General features: G+C 50.7%; 1 protein-coding gene across 2 annotated transcripts in view; it reads right to left on the bottom strand.

Annotated features, from left to right (window-relative positions):
• Pacsin1 (protein kinase C and casein kinase substrate in neurons 1) overlaps nt 1–17,654 on the bottom strand; it is a 47,929-nt gene that overhangs the window by 17,792 nt on the left and 12,483 nt on the right. The window contains exon 1 of one of the 2 annotated variants that reach the window (XM_087597270.1): nt 935–1,189. The gene's annotated coding sequence lies outside the window, so the exon portion shown is untranslated. 2 annotated transcript variants of the gene reach the window in all.

Genomic DNA, 17,654 nt, shown 5'->3' with positions numbered 1-17,654 from the left:
ACCCTGCCGCGGGTCGTCTGGCCTGAACGCCCATGGGAAGGAGGGAGGCCCACGCTTCCTGAAAGACGGAGTACTGCCAGGAGCTGCTGGACCTAGCCCACTGTCACGGTAGCCTACTCTGGTCCTCTGAGCAGGTTTCCTGGCTACCCCTGCTCAACTCCTCCCAGCGCCCCCTCCTCCGGAGCAGCGGCGGCTGTAGCGTCTCTGCAGTGTCCCCGTTCCTGGAGTAGCAGGGAGCAGGAGGTCCCCAGGAGCACCGCTGCAGAGGGACAGAGAAGCGGAGGGAGACCACAGGCATATCCACAACAGAGATCCATGACTGTCTGGGGATTGGGACAGGAGCCCTTTTGAGAGTCGCAGGTCATCCCACGGGCTAGAAGAGCACGGAGAGGGAGCGACTGAGCTGACTCAGCCAGTCACTGTACCAGCCCACCCAGGAGTCACCCCAGAGGCTCTGGTGTCAGGCGGAAGGTTTGTGACAAATGGCCGGCCAGAGACTGGCAGATCTCTGCCCTGAGGCCAGTGGGTCTGGCCGCAGAGGGCAAGGCATACCAGCACGGGAGTTGGGGTGGGAGACAAGCGCACTGCTCTCCACGCCTGGCCCCTCCCTGTCTAGCACCGACCTGGGGGGAAACGCACAGCACTGTGGTAAGACTCTAACCCCTTAAGCCCGTCATCCCCAGGGAATGGAGCAGCTCTAGAAGTCACGTCTGTGGTACTGACAGGGAAGGATATACGGAGGAGTGACAAGACCACAGACAGGAGAGACAGTCCCGATGCGATGAAGAGAGCAGGTCCCTGGCCCCCAGAACCCCTCGGACCCAGCATGGACCTGCACAGACCTGCACGCTTGCTACCAGGTGTGGCCAGTGGGAAGGCAGGGGCGCTGGGTCCCCACTGTCCACGCAGACTTCTCCAGACCCCCATCGCCTACCTGAGCTCGGCCGGGCACCAAGCTGGGGACAGGTGGGCGTTTACTGCCCCAATTGGGCCAGGCCAGGGTCGGAAGGGCTGGCTGACCACCTGCTCCGTGGCAGCGAGCAGGATGAGGAGGCGCCTGGTGTCCGACTCCGGACTCGGTCCTCGGGTCCCCTCCGGCGCGCTCTGGCTCGGGAGGCGACAGCGCCCGAACTGCAGGAGCCAGCTCCCCGCCCCCACGCGCCGGCCTCCCCCCCTCCCGACCCGCCTCCTTCCCCAGCCACCCACCGCCCGCTGCTCGTTTCTATGGCAACCGGGCAATGCTGCGCACAGACGTCCTCTCTGGGTGGACGGCAGGGGACGCCCTCTTTCTGCACCACACCGCGGTGACCCGGGCGCAGGCGCGCCTCTGGTGAATTTTCGCTACCCGCACGGGTTTGTCGGACCTCCCCCTCCGCTGCCAGCCTCACTGCAGGGCATGTGAGGCTCCTGCTCTGATCTTCACACTTCACCGCACGCTAAGCTTCATCATTGGGGCTCAGTGATCAAGAAACACACACACACACACACACACACACACACACACACACACACACACACACCCCGCTTGCTCCAAGTCCTGCCAGGTTGACTGTGAAATACTGACACACAATCCAGTACCACAAGAGTTCATACCCATTTTACGGATTCATGAATATACGTTCGAGACAGCCTCCCTGTGCTGTCTGGACTAGCCTGGGCCACACTGTGCAGACTCACAGAACATCTTCCGGCCTCAGCCTCCGGAGTGCTGGACGGTGGAGAGCCACCATACTGCTTTATTAATAATAAAGGTAATTGATTGGCTGTGCGGTGGCGGCCCATGCCTTTAGTCCCAGCACACAGGCTGCAGAGGCAGGCAGATCTCTTAGAGTTCAGCCTGGTCTACAGAGCGAGTTCCAGGAAAGCAGAAGCTACATAGAGACCCTGTTTCCAAATGTGTGCATGTGTGCGTGCGTGCGGGAACACACACATACACACACAGACACACAGACACACACACACACACATACACGGTATATATTTTTTTAATGCACGAGTATGTGGAAGCCAATGGACAGCCTGGGGCTTGGCTCTTCAGAGCTCACCAGTTGTCCTGCACTAACCAACCACAGAGCCCCTATTGCTGGAGTTATAGGCATGTGCCACTGTGTCTCTGTGTTTTATGTAGTCACTAGGGATTTGAACTCAGGTCCTTTAGCTCTTGTGTAAAATACTGACCAAGCCATCTCCATCTGTCCCAGATTTTTTGTTGTCGGGTTTTTTGTTTTTAAGATTTATTTTATTTATGCTGGTGCCTACAGAGACCTGGAGGCATTGATTCTTCTAGAGCTGGTGCTGGGATCAGATTCTTCTAGAGCTGGTGCTGGGATCCAAAGTCAGGCCCTCTGACAGAGCAATTCACGCTGAGCCATTGCTCTCACCGCCCCTGTGTGGCTATGTGTGCGGCAGTGTCTTATAAAGCCCTTAAGTTTGCTATGGAACTGACTCTGGCCTTGAACCTCTGATCTTTCTGCTTCTGACTCCTAAGTGTTCCATTGTATAGACTGGATCTGGGCCTCAGAGTCATAAAACCTCTCAAGGTGGCTGCTGGCACCGAGGTCTCTGATGCCAGCTCTGAGGCCCCTTAGCGTTGCTCACCTCTAGGCAACATCACATACACATCTGATCCATGTTCCCATGTGTGTCAACACACACATGTACATATCTGTTATATGTGTTTGCATGCATGCGTTTCCACAAATCTGCGAACCAGCTCACCTGTGCACACAAAGCACATGTACAAAACTAATGCCAGCCATCACACATCTTTAAGACATGTGCACACGTGTGTACACTGGTCCAAAATGCACAACACACAAACTTCCTATCTAATCCCAGTTCCGTATCTGAGCCCTCAGTCTGCGTGTGAGGATGCTCCCCAAACGCAGCAAAGTGCCCTGACCTAGGCTTGAACCATGAACTCCTCCACAGACAGGATGTGATCTCGGGGGTCCAACCCATACTGATAAGCTGGACCGTTTGGTTCAGCTGTGCTGCTGCTAGAGGAGGACTGGTGGAGAAGGGGCAGGGACACCACTGCCCCACCCTGAAGCTCCTGATGCTACCTGGAGCCCCTGGCCCTGGGCTTATCTCACCCCTACTGCTGTCCAGACACCTTCTGAGCTCCAGGCTCCACACGGACCTGAAACCTGACCCAGGAGGACTGTTGTCTAGAGGCCAGACAGAAGACCAGCCACCAGGACATACAGCGTGACCTACAGGACATCCGTCTCCAGCTGACACTATGATAATGTCTGAGGTAAGTGTCGCTGTAGCATGTGTCCTCCGAGGACTCTTCTCTGCTGCTGACAGCCTTGTCTGAGGGGGAAAACAAACCACGTTCTATGGCTAAGAACACTCTGACCCTTGGCACACTGAGGGCAGAGGGGACCAACGTGGACCACAGACTCCGTCTCCATCACAAGGACACACTGGGTTGTTCTATTGCTTGTGACTCAAGGCTCACAGTCCCTTCCCGTGTACTTCCCCATCTGCATCCTTGTCCTCCGGGTGATTGATTAAGCAGGGACTCCTATGCCCCGTAAGCACGGTTCGCCATGCCTTTGGTATCCATGCAGCTGCTCCTGGATCAAGATCAGTACAAGACGCACTCTGGGGTCATAGAGTTCCGCACATGTTCCGTGGGTCCCCAGCCTCCCCTGCTAAGATTCACGCTCCAGTCTTGTTTCATGGCCGAGCCCCACTGCCCCAGCGCTGCTCTCTAGGGAGGGCAGATAAAACAGAAGACAACGTCTGTTTTGATAAAAACAAAATGGGGGGGGGGGTCAGTGTGATTTTGTTTTGCCTCTTTTCGTTACTGGGCATAAGCAGGGCTTCACACATGGGATGACGGTGCTCTACCAGTATTCAGCAACCCCGGCCCTTTTTAAATATATATATATATATTATATTATATATATATATATATAAATTATATATATATATTCGTTGTGCAAGAAAGCACTTGGGTTAAGAGACTTGGTTGCTCTTTCAGAGGACCTGAGTTCAGTTCCTAGAACCTGTATGGTAGCTTATGACTATGAGATGGTTTTGTATATGCTGGGCCCAGGGAGTGGCACTATTAGAAGGTATGGCCCTGTTGGAGTAGCTGTAGCCCTGTTGGAGTAGCTGTAGCCTTGTTGGAGTGGGCGTGGCTATGTTGGAGTGGGTGTGGCCTTGCTGGAGTAGGTGTGTCCCTGTGGGCGTGGGCTTTAAGACCCTCATCCTAGCTGCCTGGAAGCCAGTCTTCTCCTAGCAGCCTTAAGATGAGGATGTAGAACTCTCAGCTCCCCCTGCACCATGCCTGCCTGGATGCTGCCAGGCTCCCACCTTGATGATAATGAACTGAACCTCTGACCCTGTAAGTCAACCCCAATTATATGTTGTCCTTATAAGAGTTGCCTTGGTCATGGTGTCTGTTCACAGCAGTAAAACCCTAAGACAGTGTGTGATTCCAGTTTCAAGGGATCTAACACCTTCTTCTGGCCTCCAAGGGCAACAGGCACGCATAGGGTGTAAGACATCGGGTCACTGGGGTTCAAGCCTCCTCAACCGGGAACCGGAGTGTCTTTCACCATTCCATAAACACTCATAAAGTAAAAAATAAATCTAAAATTCTGCAAAGGTAGAAATTCGCATGGGTATCTTCCTCATTGCATCTGACTGAGTGTTTCAAAAGGAGGACAGGGGAACGCGTCAAGGGGAAGGCAACAAGAACGGCATCCAGAGGTCCTGAGTTCAAATCCCAGCAACCACACGGTGGCTCACAACCATCTGTAATGGGATCCGGTGCTCTCTTCTGGTGTGTCTGAAGAGTGACAGTGTACTCACATAAAATAAATAAGTAATAATAAAAAAGAGTTTGGACTTAGATACATTTTATAAAGACAATGACAGGCTGGGGATTTAGCTCAGTGGTAGAGCGCTTGCCTAGCAAGCTCAAGGCCCTGGGTTCGGTCCCCAGCTCCGGAAAAAAAAAAAAGACAATGACAATAAATTTACTTATAAAGGACAAAGGATAGTTTGTGTGTGTGTGTGTGTGTGTGTGTGTGTGTGTGTATGAAAGCATACACCTTTCATCCCAGTACTAAGTAGGCAGAGGCAGGCAGATCTCTGTGAATTCAAGTACATAGTGAGTTTCACACCACAACTGTGGCAGTTTGAATGCTTGGCCCATGGGAAGTGGCACTATTAGGAGGTGTGGCTTTGTTGGAATGGGTGTGGCCTTGTTGGAGGAAGTGTATCACTGGTTGGGCTACTGCTCAAACTCTGCCCACTGTAGAAAGAGACTGCCCTTCTGGATGACATAAAGCTCTTGGCTCCCCCAGTATCATGTCTTTGTGCACACTGCCTTGCTCCCCGCCATGATGACAATGGACTGAACCTCTGAACCTGTAAGCCGGCCCTGATGAAATGTTTGCCTTTATCAGAGCTGCCGCGGTCGTGCTGTCTCTTCACAGCAATGAAACCCTAACTAAAACAAATCTTTTGGACGTCTTTTAATGTTTTAGAATTATTTATTTTTATTTATGTCTATGGATGTTTTGCTGAACCACCTCACCAGTCCCACAATTTTTTATCTTGTGTGGGCTCGCGCATGCGCACATGTGAGTGTGCATACACCCACCCCTACGCGATGGTGAAATTCTGGAAGTTAGAGGACAGCCTATAGGACACAGTTCTCTCCTTTTACCGTAGGGGTTCTGGGGTTGAGCTCAGGTGGCCAGAGTTTGATCCACACACCTTTATCCAGTCATGTCACCAGCATCCCCAACGAGTCTCTGTTTTTCATCTTGGGACAGGGTCTCGAGAAGTTGCCCAGTCTGGCTTTGCCCTCACTCCACAGTCCGGGCTGGCTGTCACCTTTCCATCCTGAGGGCTGTGATCACAGGTGTGCACCACCAGGCCCTGGTTCTTTTTTTTTTCTTAAAGAGTTATTTATTTATTATATGTAAGTACACTGTTCCTGTCTTCAGACACACCAGAAGAGGGCATCAGATCCCATTAGATGGTTGCGAGCCACCAGGTGGTTGCTGGGAATTGAACTCAGGACCTCTGGAAGAACAGTCAGTACTCTTTTTTTTTTTTTTTTTTTTTTTTTTTTGGTTCTTTTTTTCGGAGCTGGGGACCGAACCCAGGGCCTTGTGCTTCCTAGGTAAGCGCTCTACCACTGAGCTAAATCCCCAACCCCCAGGCCCTGGTTCTTAATAATGATGACAACCCAATCCACCCTCATCGCACAAGTCCCTGTCAACCAGAAGACTGCTGCCAATCGAACTAAGCCAGCCACAGACTACAGGAAATACCACACTACTGGAGATGTTGGTATAAGGTGGCAAGCCCCCCATGAGCTAGAGGGCTCAGTTGCTCTTCCAACCACGAGAAGGCCACAGTGTCTACTAGGAAACAGGCTCTGAGACTAAGCCATTTTCCCAAGGTGATAAAGTCAAGGGCCGGGCTGGGACTCTACACATCAATCTTTATGAATTTCATGACTGCATTATGGAAGACTTATCTGGAAAACATAGCCACCGCCACTTGATGACTGTAAGGCTCAGAGCCAAGTTCACCTCATCCTCAGCAGATCAAAGGTACAACAGTCATTGTACCTGAAGCATCAGTCAAGTGGTGGGCACCAGGGCCAACATCTAGCCTTGGAAGAAGTCGACTCCAAGAGGGATCCAGAGCAGAGGCCCTCTGGAGAGGGTCACAGCTGGGGAGGGGAGGGTTCCCAGGTGCTACAGCACACAGACAGACAGACAGTCAGACAGACAGATACACACACACACACACACACACACACACACACACACACACACCCCAAAGACAGCTGCCCCCTCCCAGCGAGTCTGACCCAGCCCATCTGCTGCCTGGCAAACCCAAGTCCCGCCATCCCACACTCTGATACCAGCCGGACCCTGTGGGAGGAGCAGACCCCCTCCTGTCATCTTCTCTCTCTCTGTGGAGAGTGTCTTCCCCACACCACTCCTACCATTAGCCTAATCTGGCCCACCTGCTTGGGGAAGCCCCACCCCCACCCCGTGACCCAGTCACAGCCTTCTGCTCCCCCACATGCAGCTCCAGTTCTCCCATGACTGATCTTTGCCCCTGTTCCCACTCCTTAATCAGGACAGCCTCGACAAGGACAGTGTGCTGCCTAGGTCACACGGCAGCTGCTCTCAAGCCCTCCCCTGTGACACCCACTTCTGTCACCCCTGCTGTGGCTTCTTGCCCAGCCCCCAAAACACTCACCGCCCCTGCCCCCACCCCGGTACAATTATCCACGTGTTCCCCAGCACCGGGACCAGTGCAATCAGGGCTCATTAGCTGCTACTTTGCATGTCATTTGCATAATGTTCTCTTGACTGCCAAAATGCCAGAATCCTTCTCGACCCCTGAGCAGCTCTGCAGAAACTCAACGAGGCTCCACTGAGGGTCTTTATAGGAGGCTGAAGGCATGGGCGAATGAGCAGAAGTCCTACCAGGACCCTCAGGCCAGGAGGACGGCACTGCACTGGGCACTTGGGCCTTAGTAGGTGTGAAACCAAGTCTCAGGGCATCTAAGGCTCGGCTGCTCAAAACCTGGGTCCAAGGCTCGGGTGAAGATCAGTGGGAGAGGACAGACCTAAGCCGGTGAAAGGGTAAGGGTCACACACACATACACACACATATACACACACACAGATATAAACATATAGATACACACACAGATACACACACACACAGGATACACACGCATACACATATACACACAGCAGATACACACACAGATATACACACATACACACACAGATATATAGATACACACACACAGATACACACACACACGATACACACAAATACACATATACACACAGCAGATACACACAGATACACACACACACAAACGCATGCGATACACACAAGTACACATATACCACAGCAGATACACAGGTATACAGATACACACACATACAACGTACACACGTACATACACACATGCATACACACAAAGACACACACATGATATACACATGCACATACAGAGATACACACAGAGATACACACATAAACACATACACATAAACACACACACATACACACAGAGAGAGGGAGACAGAGACACAGAGAAAGGAGACAGAGACAGCAGCGACAGAGACAGAGAGCGGGCCCAGTCTGTATTGCCCATCAAGACAGGTAGAATTCTGTCTCACCGCAGGCATCCTGCATCAGAATGTGCATCTCAGAAGCCCAGGACTGTGTATGAGACCCCCTATCTGGACTGGAGAGATGACTCAGTGGTTAGAGCACCGACTGCTCTTCCAGAGGTCCCGAGTTCAATCCCCAGCAACCACATGGTGGCTCACAACCATCTGTAATGGGATCTGATGCCCTCTTCTGGTGTGCCTGAGGACAGCTTCAGTGTACTCACATACATTAAATAAATAAACATTTTAGAAAGAGAGAGAGAGAGAGAGAGAGAGAGAGAGAGAGAGAGAGAGAATCTGGATAAACCCCATGCTAGTGTCTTGAATGTGCTCAGCCAGTATTTCCTGAACACCTACTATGTGCAGCACTAACCTTCGGAGAAGAGTGGGTGGAGCCCACAGCTGCTAACCAGCCTTACGCCATTCATAAGATCGGGGACATTCCATGATAAAGGGGAGTTGTATGATAAACAATGCAATTTCAAATGCTAGCCCATGCTATCTGCAAAAACCATGTTGGCTGAAAGGAAAGACTGAATGTGAAGCCATTTCAGAGCTTGCAGTGCTGGGGACGGGGGGGCCCAGGGAAGCACTCTACCACTGAGCTACACCCCCGGGCTACAGCCTCGCTTCGAAGAGGTGACATTTGAACAGACCTAAATAGAGAGAGAGAGGGAGATGTGTGATGATCTGTGGGCAGAGCATTTCTGGCAGAGAAAACAGAAAAGGCAAGTGTCCTGAAGTGGGAGGGACCCAAGGCTACTGAATGGGTGGATGGGTGGGGGTGGGGTGGGTGGATAGATGGATGGATGGGTGGGTGGATGAATGGGATGGTGGATGGGTGGGTAGGTGGGTGGATGAATGGATGGTTGGTTGGGTGTAGGGGTGTGTAGGTGAATGGATGGATGGATGGATGATTGGATGGATGGGTGGATGGATGGATGGATGGATGGATGGATGGATGGATGGATGGATGGATAGATGGATGGATAGATGGATGGGCCAGGTGCACACCTTTAACCTCAGCACTGGTGAGGCAGAGGCATGTGAGTTCAAAGCCAGTCTGGCCTATATAGTGAGTTTCAAGCCAGGCAGGGCTATATACTGAGACCCTGTCTCAAGAAACAGTAGTAGGTAGACGGCGAGGTAGATGGGGATGGATGGGTGAGTGGATAGACAGGTGGGCAGGTGGGTGAGAAGGTAGCTGGATCATGGATCGGTGGATGGGTAGATGGCAGGGATTGTGTGGATAGGGAGATAGATGATGGGTGAGTGGGTGTCAAGAAGGAGTACCCAGACAGAGAACAAGGAGAGGGTAACAGAGAGGGAGCTGGGCTCCGACGCTATAGAATTTTGTCAGCCATAATGAACATCCAAATGCACTCTACAATGATGGAAGGAACCTTTTCTGTTGGCTCACTGGAAGGATTCAACAGCAAGACAAAAGCAACAGAGGAGAGGAAAGCAGGGAAGTCGAGGGCAGAAAGATGGAAACGATGAGTTGCTCAGAGAACATTCAGCGTGAACTACAGGAAGGACATGGGTTGTTGGGAGGAGGAACGGACAGAGGCTGTGTGAGCATAACCAAAGACCGAGCGTGCTTGTCCCGAAGACCGAACGTGCTTGTTGTCCCAGTCCAGAGAGAGGAGGGAAAACGAGGCATTCGAAGAGACGGCAGAAAAATAAACAAACAAAAACACCCAGATAGATAAGAACACCAACCAGCAACACCAAGCCAAACACAGCACTCACTGGGTTCTCAGGAACCAGAAAACACGGGGTGAGAAGCAGCACCTTGTCCAAGGGAAAACAGACGACAGTGACTAGCTCAGAAGACAGAGGCGGCCAAGAGAAAAGACCTGTCCCCCAGTTCTGAGAGAACACTCCTGCGAGTGACTTGGGGTCGGGTCTCAGTGAAAGACACAGAGTGGCTAGCAGCACACCCGGGATGATCAAGCCGGAGAGGAAGGTGGAAAAGTAAGGCTGTGTGGAAGAAAACAGGCTCCACTTCTCTGGAATTCTCTGTAGTGTGAGTGGAAGTAACAAAGTAACAATTATCGGGTTGTTATCGCATTGTCTCTGTGCTCTCACAGTATGGGAGACATATTTAAATCAGCTTAAAGAACTGTGGGTAGGCTTTTCTAATCCTCCTCAAAGAACAAAACCACACCAAGGTGACAAGCGGATAAATATTAGAATATACACTTAAGTCGGGTGTGGTGGAGCACACCTTTAATCCCCTCCCTGGGGAGGCAGAGGTGGGAGAGCCGGTGTGAGTTCAGCCCATCTGTGTCTACGTGGTGGGTTCTAGGACAGCCAGGACTACACAGTGAAACTCTGTCTCGAGTCAATTCCCCAGTTTCATTAATTAATAACACAGCCCCCGGCCACCAACTGGACATTCCTGAGTCAAGAAGACACAGGGACAGCAGATAGTAAGAGGGGCCACCAAAGCACAGGAATGCAAGGCTGGAGATGTGGATCACTTGTTGGAGTGCTTGCTAGCACACATGAAGCGCTGGCTTCTATCTCCTGCACCACATATAACAGATAGTGCTTGGTAGGCAGATCTCCACGAGTTCGAAACCAACCTGGTCTACAGAGTGAGTTCTAGAACAGCCAGATCATACAGAGAAACCTTGTCTTTAAAAAAAGCCTTAAAGGCTAAGGCTCACAACTAAGGACACAAGAAAAGGAGGGCTGGAGAGATGGCTCAGCAGTTAAGAGCACTGCTCTTCCTAGAGGTCCTGAGTTCAAATCCCAGCAACCACATGGTGGCTCACAACCACCTGTAATGGGATCCGACGCCCTCTTCTGGTGGTGTCTGAAGACAGCAACAGCGATGGTGTACTCATATCATTAAATTAAATAAATGTTTTTAAAAGGACATATTTCAAAAAAATAAGAAAAGGAAGGGAGGGAAGAGGAGGAAGGCAGAGGAAGAGGGGAGGAAGGGGAGGAGGAGAGGGAGGAGGGAAGCACAAGTGTGTCCAGTGCCAGGCCTCCTGGAACCCAAGGCATGCTTCTGCACATCCTCCAGCCTCCTCTGCGGTGACCCCCAACAATGTACCGCTCACACTTCGGGATGCAGCAGCCTCTACAGTCATGCGCTATATTTAGAGATGACGCCCCGGTGCTCCATAAAACAGCATTAGCAATAACATGAGGCAAACTGAGCCCAGACGGCCCCCAGGAGGAGACGACCAGGTGGCTGTGCCTTCCCTCACGACAACACCCAGGCACTCTGGACCAGCGAGCCTCATGTCTATTTCTGATATTTCAACCTGCAAGGGGAGTGGGGACGTCCAACTCGAGTGCGGAAGTCAAGGGTGGAAGTAAATGCCTGTGCTCCACAGCCCTTCCTTCTCTGCCATCCAGACCCGGTCCCCATGCATGATGCATGTGGGGGAGGGGCACAGGGTGTGGCTCAGTTGTAGGCATGTGCTTAGATGTGTGAGGGGGGTTTACACACACACACACACACACACACACACACACACACACAGTGGAGTATAGAAAGCACTCACACGGGGCTGGGGATTTAGCTCAGTGGTAGAGTGCTTACCTAGGAAGCGCAAGGCCCTGGGTTCGGTCCCCAGCTCCGGAAAAAAAGAACCAAAAAAAAAAAAAAAAAAAAGAAAGCACTCACACAGATAGATCGGTGTCCACCCAACAGCACCAATTGACATGCAGGGCTTTCCCAGGCTCTGTGGGACCCAAGCAGCATTTCTGGTCACATTCTACCAGGTCCAAGGGGTCCACCTCTGTCCCCAGACATGTTAAAAAACACACAGACATTGCCAAGTGTCTCTTGAGAACGACTGACCCCAGACCGAGGAGCTTTTCAGCAGAGTGGGTACTTGTTAAAGCACAAAATGCAGGCTGCTGTGGTAGTCCAGGCCTGTTATTCCAATCTGGGGGGCTGAGGCAGGAGGATATCTAGTTCAAGGTCTGCCCGGGCTACAAAGTGATCAAGGAGAAACTAGATTAACTCAATGCGACCCTGTCTCAAAACAAAAAGGGAAAACACAAACTTAGCCCATCCCAGCACTCAGGAGGTAGGAGTAGATGGATCTCTTGGGTCTGGTCTACAGAGTGAGTTCCGGGACAGCCAGGGCTACACAGAGAAACCCTGCCTCAAATAAAATCCAAAAAAAAAAAAAAAAGTGTCCTTAAGTGCTGAGCCCCCACCCCCAAAATGTTTTTGAAACAACGTCTCACTATGTAGTCATAACCATACCCGGCCCTTGAAGGCATGGTGCTAGGGACTTGAACTCAGAATCTCATGTTTCTTTTACTCATCTTCAATGACACCTGTGCAGCGGCACGTATGAGGGCACGTATGAGAACTGCCCTCATTGTCAGGGCTGGGTAATATTCCATCTCATATGCATACCACGTTTTTGTTCTCCATTCATCAGCCAATGGATGTCCTGCAGCCTTGGCGAACAATGGCGCTTGCTGGAGGCCCAGTATCTACTTAGTATCTCCTTTGAAAGCCTTCTCTGAGGATCTTAACTCTGAGGTACTTAAACTCCTCAGTACCCAGAAGAATTGGAAACAAAGATTTCAATTCCTGGATCACACGGGCGTACCAGCTGTCCTCCTGGTTGGCTGTGCGGGTTTTGCAGCCCCGCGCACGGTACCGGGTCCCAGTGTTCTCACATCCTCCTCAACAATGACTGTTTTCTATTTTGGGGCTAATGGCCGTCACCAGCGAGTGTGAAGTGGTATCTTTTGTGGACTTGATTTGCATTTTGTTAGTGATTACTGACCTTGGACACTGTTTCATCGACCATCTGTGAGCTTTCTCAGGCGAAGTGTCTATTCAAAGCCTTTTCCTGCTTTTTTTTTTTTTTTTTTTTTGGTTTTTAGTTGTGCAGAACTGGGGGGCGGAAGCCAGGGCCTTGCAGGTCCTCAGCCTCCCAGCTACAATGATTACTTGGTCTTTTATTTTTGTTTTCGGAGATAGGGTGTCTCAGTTAGACTTTTACTGCTGTGAACAGACACTGTGACCAAGGCAAGTCTTATAAGGGCAGCATTTTTTTTTTTCGGGGCTGGGGATTGAACCCAGGACCTTGTGCTTCCTAGGCAAGCTGAGCCAAATCCCCAACCCCAAGGGCAGCATTTAATTGGGGCTGGCTTACAGGTTCAGAGGTTCAGTCCATTATGATCAAGGTGGGAGCATGGCAGCATCCAGACAGGCCTGGTGCAGGAGGAGCTGAGAGTTCTACATCTTCATCTGAAGGCTGTTAGCAGAAGACTGGCTTGCAGGCAGCCAGGGTGAAGGTCTTAAAGCCCACGCCCACAGCGACACACCTCCTCCAACGAGGCCACACCTTCTTTTTTAAAAAAAGATTTATTCATTTATTATATATAAGTACACTGTAGCTGTCTTCAGACACACCAGAAGAGGGCATCGGATCTCTTTACAGATGGTTGTGAGCCACAATGTGGTTGCTGGGAATTGAACTCATGACCTCTGGAAGAGCAGTCAGATGCTCTTAACCGCTGAGCCATCTCTCCAGCCCCAAGGCCACACCTTCTAACTCTCACTCTGTAGATCAGGTCTTGAACTCAGATATCCAATGCATCTGGCTCCCAAGGGCTGGGGTTAAAGGAGTGAGCCACCATACCCTGCTAAAAATTATTATGAATTCAATTTTTTTTAAAGATTTATTTATTTATTTATTATATATAAGTACACTGTAGCTGTTTTCAGACACACCAGAAGAGGGCATCAGATCCCATTACAGATGGTTGTGAGCCACCACGTGGTTGCTGGGAATTGAACTCAGGACCTCTGGAAGAGCAGTCGGGTGCTCTTAACCGCTGAGCCGTTTCTCCAGCCCATGAATTCTATTTTTAATTTATGTTTCTGTGTGCCTATGTCCAGTGTGTACAGGTGTCAAGGGAGGGCAGAGAAGAGTGTTAGACGCCCCCTGGAGATGAAGGGGCGGGCTGTTGGAGCCCTCTCATGTGGGTCCTGGGAATGGAACATGGGCAAGGGTAGCCAGTGCTTTTAACTAGAATTATCTCTGGATCTACTTTCATGGTTTGGTTTGGTTTTTTAAGACATGATCTCACTATATTGCCCCAAATGGCTTAGAATTCACAGAGTTCCTCCTACCTCTGCCTCCTGAATTAGAATTGGAAGTCACTGTGCCACACACACCCACCATGTGGTTGCTGGGATTTGAACTCAGGGCCTCTGGAAGAGCAGTCAGTGCTCTAACCACTGGGCAATCTCTCCAGCCCCTACATGGCTACTTTTAAACTGTTATAGAGTCATGTAAGTTCTTTATCCTTGAATATGGTGGATGTGTTGGCTTATATCTGTACCAGCAGCACACAGCTAAGGCGAGAGAACAAAAAAATCCAAGGTCAGTGTAAACAACCGAGTCTGTCACGGCACAACCATGGAGGACAGGAGGTAACATACAACAACAGGTCAGTGTCCCTCTTCCTAAGTGCAGGTCCCCAGAGCAAAGTCTTCAGACTTGTCAGCAAGCATCTCACAGGCTCCCAGCTCCATTCCTGCTTTGATTTTATTTTCCAGATTTATTTATTTTTTTAATATTTAAAGATTTGGGATTTTTTTTAATTGCGATGTTTTGCCCAGATGCATGTGCGCATGTGCATGCAGTACCTGAGGAGGCCAGAAGGGGGCGCCGGAGCCCCTGGAACTGGAGTTGTGAACTGCTCTGTAGGTTCTGGGAACGAGACCCCGCTCCTCTGGAAGAGCAGACAGTGCTCTTAACCACGGAGCCATCTCTCCAGCCCCTGGATTTATTTTTTATTTTATATGGTGTGAGGATCTTGACTCTATATATGCCTGTGTACTACATTCGATCCCGGTGCCTTCAGAGGCCAGAAGAAGGCATTGACTTCCCGGGAACTGGAGCTATGGACAGCTGTGAAGACATGAATTGACGGAGACCTAACCAGGTCCTCTGTTAGATCAAGCAGTGCCCACAACAGCTGAGCTGTCCCCCAGCCACCATTCTTACTTTAAAAGTTCATCTCTGTGAGTTTGATCAACGACACAGTGTTGAGGGAACTCAATATTTCTAATTCTTTCTGACTAACATTTCCAAAACCGTTTATTTATTTATCATCAGTCTGGTGATAATTGTGCTGGGGAGACCAATTAAGCTTAGAGCCTGGAACACACTAAATAAACACTCGTCACCCTCTGTTACGTACCCAGTACCAAGCCTCCTCTTATGCACCTAACAGCCACTGCAAGAGTTAAGGGAAGAGGTTGGGGATTTAGCTCAGTGGTAGAGCGCTTGCCTAGCAAGCGCAAGGCCCTGGGTTCGGTCCCCAGCTCAAAAAAAAAAAAAAAAAAAAGAGGAGAAGGAAGAAGAGGAAGAGGAGAGGATGAAGAAGAGGAGGAAGAGAAGAAGAGGAGAAAGAGAAAGAGGAGGGTAAGGAGGAGGAAGAAGAGGAAGAGAGGAAGAAGGGAAGGAGGAGGGGGAGAAGAAAGAGGAGGAGAACAAGAAAAAGAAAGATGGCTCATCCGGTGAAGCATAGAGAACCTGTATCCCACGCCCCAGAGTCCATGTAAAGGGCAACAGTCCATACCACACACTTGTCATCATGGCCTTGCGGGGGAGGGGACCCCCAGTCAAACTCAGCCTGGGAGCTTGAGATCTCCGAGAGACCCTGTTTCAAAAGGCAGAAGGCCAGGCATGGCGGTGCAGCCTTTCATGCTTCACTCAGGAAAGGGACACAGGCGGGACCGTGGTTCAAGACCAGCCTGAGCAAGAAGCGCTGCAGTTAACCTCTGAAGATCAGCAGGGCTACTGAGGCTAGGGCGCCTCCCGGATGCGTTCCGGGTGGAGAATCCCCAGCTTTTCTAATCACAGGTACTCAGCCATCCAGCGCGGCCCGAAAATCGACCCCGGTGTGACCTGGAAGTGGGCGGAGCCAGTCCTGAACTATTTCCGGAAGATTGAAGCTGAGGGAGACCGGTCAAACCTGGATAGCAATATATGGCTCGGTCAAAGAGTTTCAGTCCCTAACTCACCCTGTGATTTTGCACAGGAGACTGGCCTCAGTTTCCCTCTCCACGAATCTGCTTGCTAGGTTCTCTTGTAGCTTGGGGGAGCTGCTGGGAGGGTAGTGGGAGCTGTCCCTCAGAGGCGAGGAAGCTAGCAGGGGGAGTCACTGCTGCAGTCGGTGTCCCAGTGTCCGTATGAGCCCTAGGAGAGCCAGGCCTCACAGGCAGCAGGATCTACCCCGTTTCCTGCACCCCCTCAGAACAGCTGAAGGCACGTGGATGGGCCAGGCCACCCTACGGCTGTGGATTGTGTGATGGTGTGTCACCTGGGGTAGGGTGATGGGATCAGACCTTGGCCCCCAGATCCTCCACCTTCTACAAGGGAGTGGATCCCAACATGTGGCTTGGCAGAGTCAGTGACATCCAGCCCACAGTTCGCTCCAGGAAATGCCTAAGCAGTCCCCACAAAAGTCCTGGTCTGTGGTGCTCCACTTGGACTGGATGGGACCTGTTGGTCCCCACTGCCTGGGGCCACTGTCCTGGCACAGGGATGGGAGGAAGAGGGACTTGTCTTATGTTCAAAGACTGTTGTCTGCAACCTCTCCTGATCCAGATGAAAAGATCTGGGTCCCTGGCCTAGAGAGTCACCCAGAAGGTCCGATGCCTGGGTTTGCATGCATACATACATACAGGCCAAACATTCATACACATAAAATGAAATAAATAAACCTTTCTTTTCTTTTTTTTTTTCTTTTCTTTTTTTTTCGGAGCTGGGGACCGAACCCAGGGCCTTGCGCTTGCTAAGCAAGTGTTCTACCGCTGAGCTAAATCCCCAACCCCAAATAAACCTTTTTTTTTTTTTTCCGGAGCTGGGGACCGAACCCAGGGCCTTGCGCTTCCTAGGTAAGTGCTCTACCACTGAGCTAAATCCCCAGCCCCAACCTTTTTTTAAAAAACAATTTAAGTAGAGGTCTTTAGAGATGGCTCAGTAGTTAAGAACACTGGCTACTCTTCCAGAAGTTAAGGGTTCAATTCCCAGCACCCACATGACAGCTCACAACTCTCTGTAACTCCAAGATCTGAGACCCCCCCACGGGCACGCATACGGGCAACACCACCAATGCACATAAACAAAACAAACAAACAAACAAAAAGAATAAGTAAATAAGAAAGCCAGCTAAAATGATATACACCTTTAATTCTAGTCTTTGGGAAGCAAAGACACACAGATCCCTGGGAGTTCAAGGACAGCCAGAGCAACATTATTATGAGACCCTGTCTTAAAAATAAACTACTTAACACCAAAATAAAATAATAAAGGTGATAAGAAAAATATGCAGCTGAGGTATCGTATCGGAACCCTCGAGGCTGCAGAGCCGTCTTGGAATGACAGTGAACGAATCTAAGAACGGCCACTGTGTGATGCTGGCCCCACCCCACCCCACCCCATCTCCTCCAAAACC

This window comes from Rattus norvegicus, chromosome 20 (assembly GCF_021556685.1).
Source record: "Rattus norvegicus strain SHRSP/BbbUtx chromosome 20, alternate assembly SHRSP_T2T, whole genome shotgun sequence".
Taxonomy (NCBI): Eukaryota; Metazoa; Chordata; class Mammalia; order Rodentia; family Muridae; genus Rattus; species Rattus norvegicus.
This window is presented reverse-complemented; position numbering and strand designations above follow the sequence as displayed.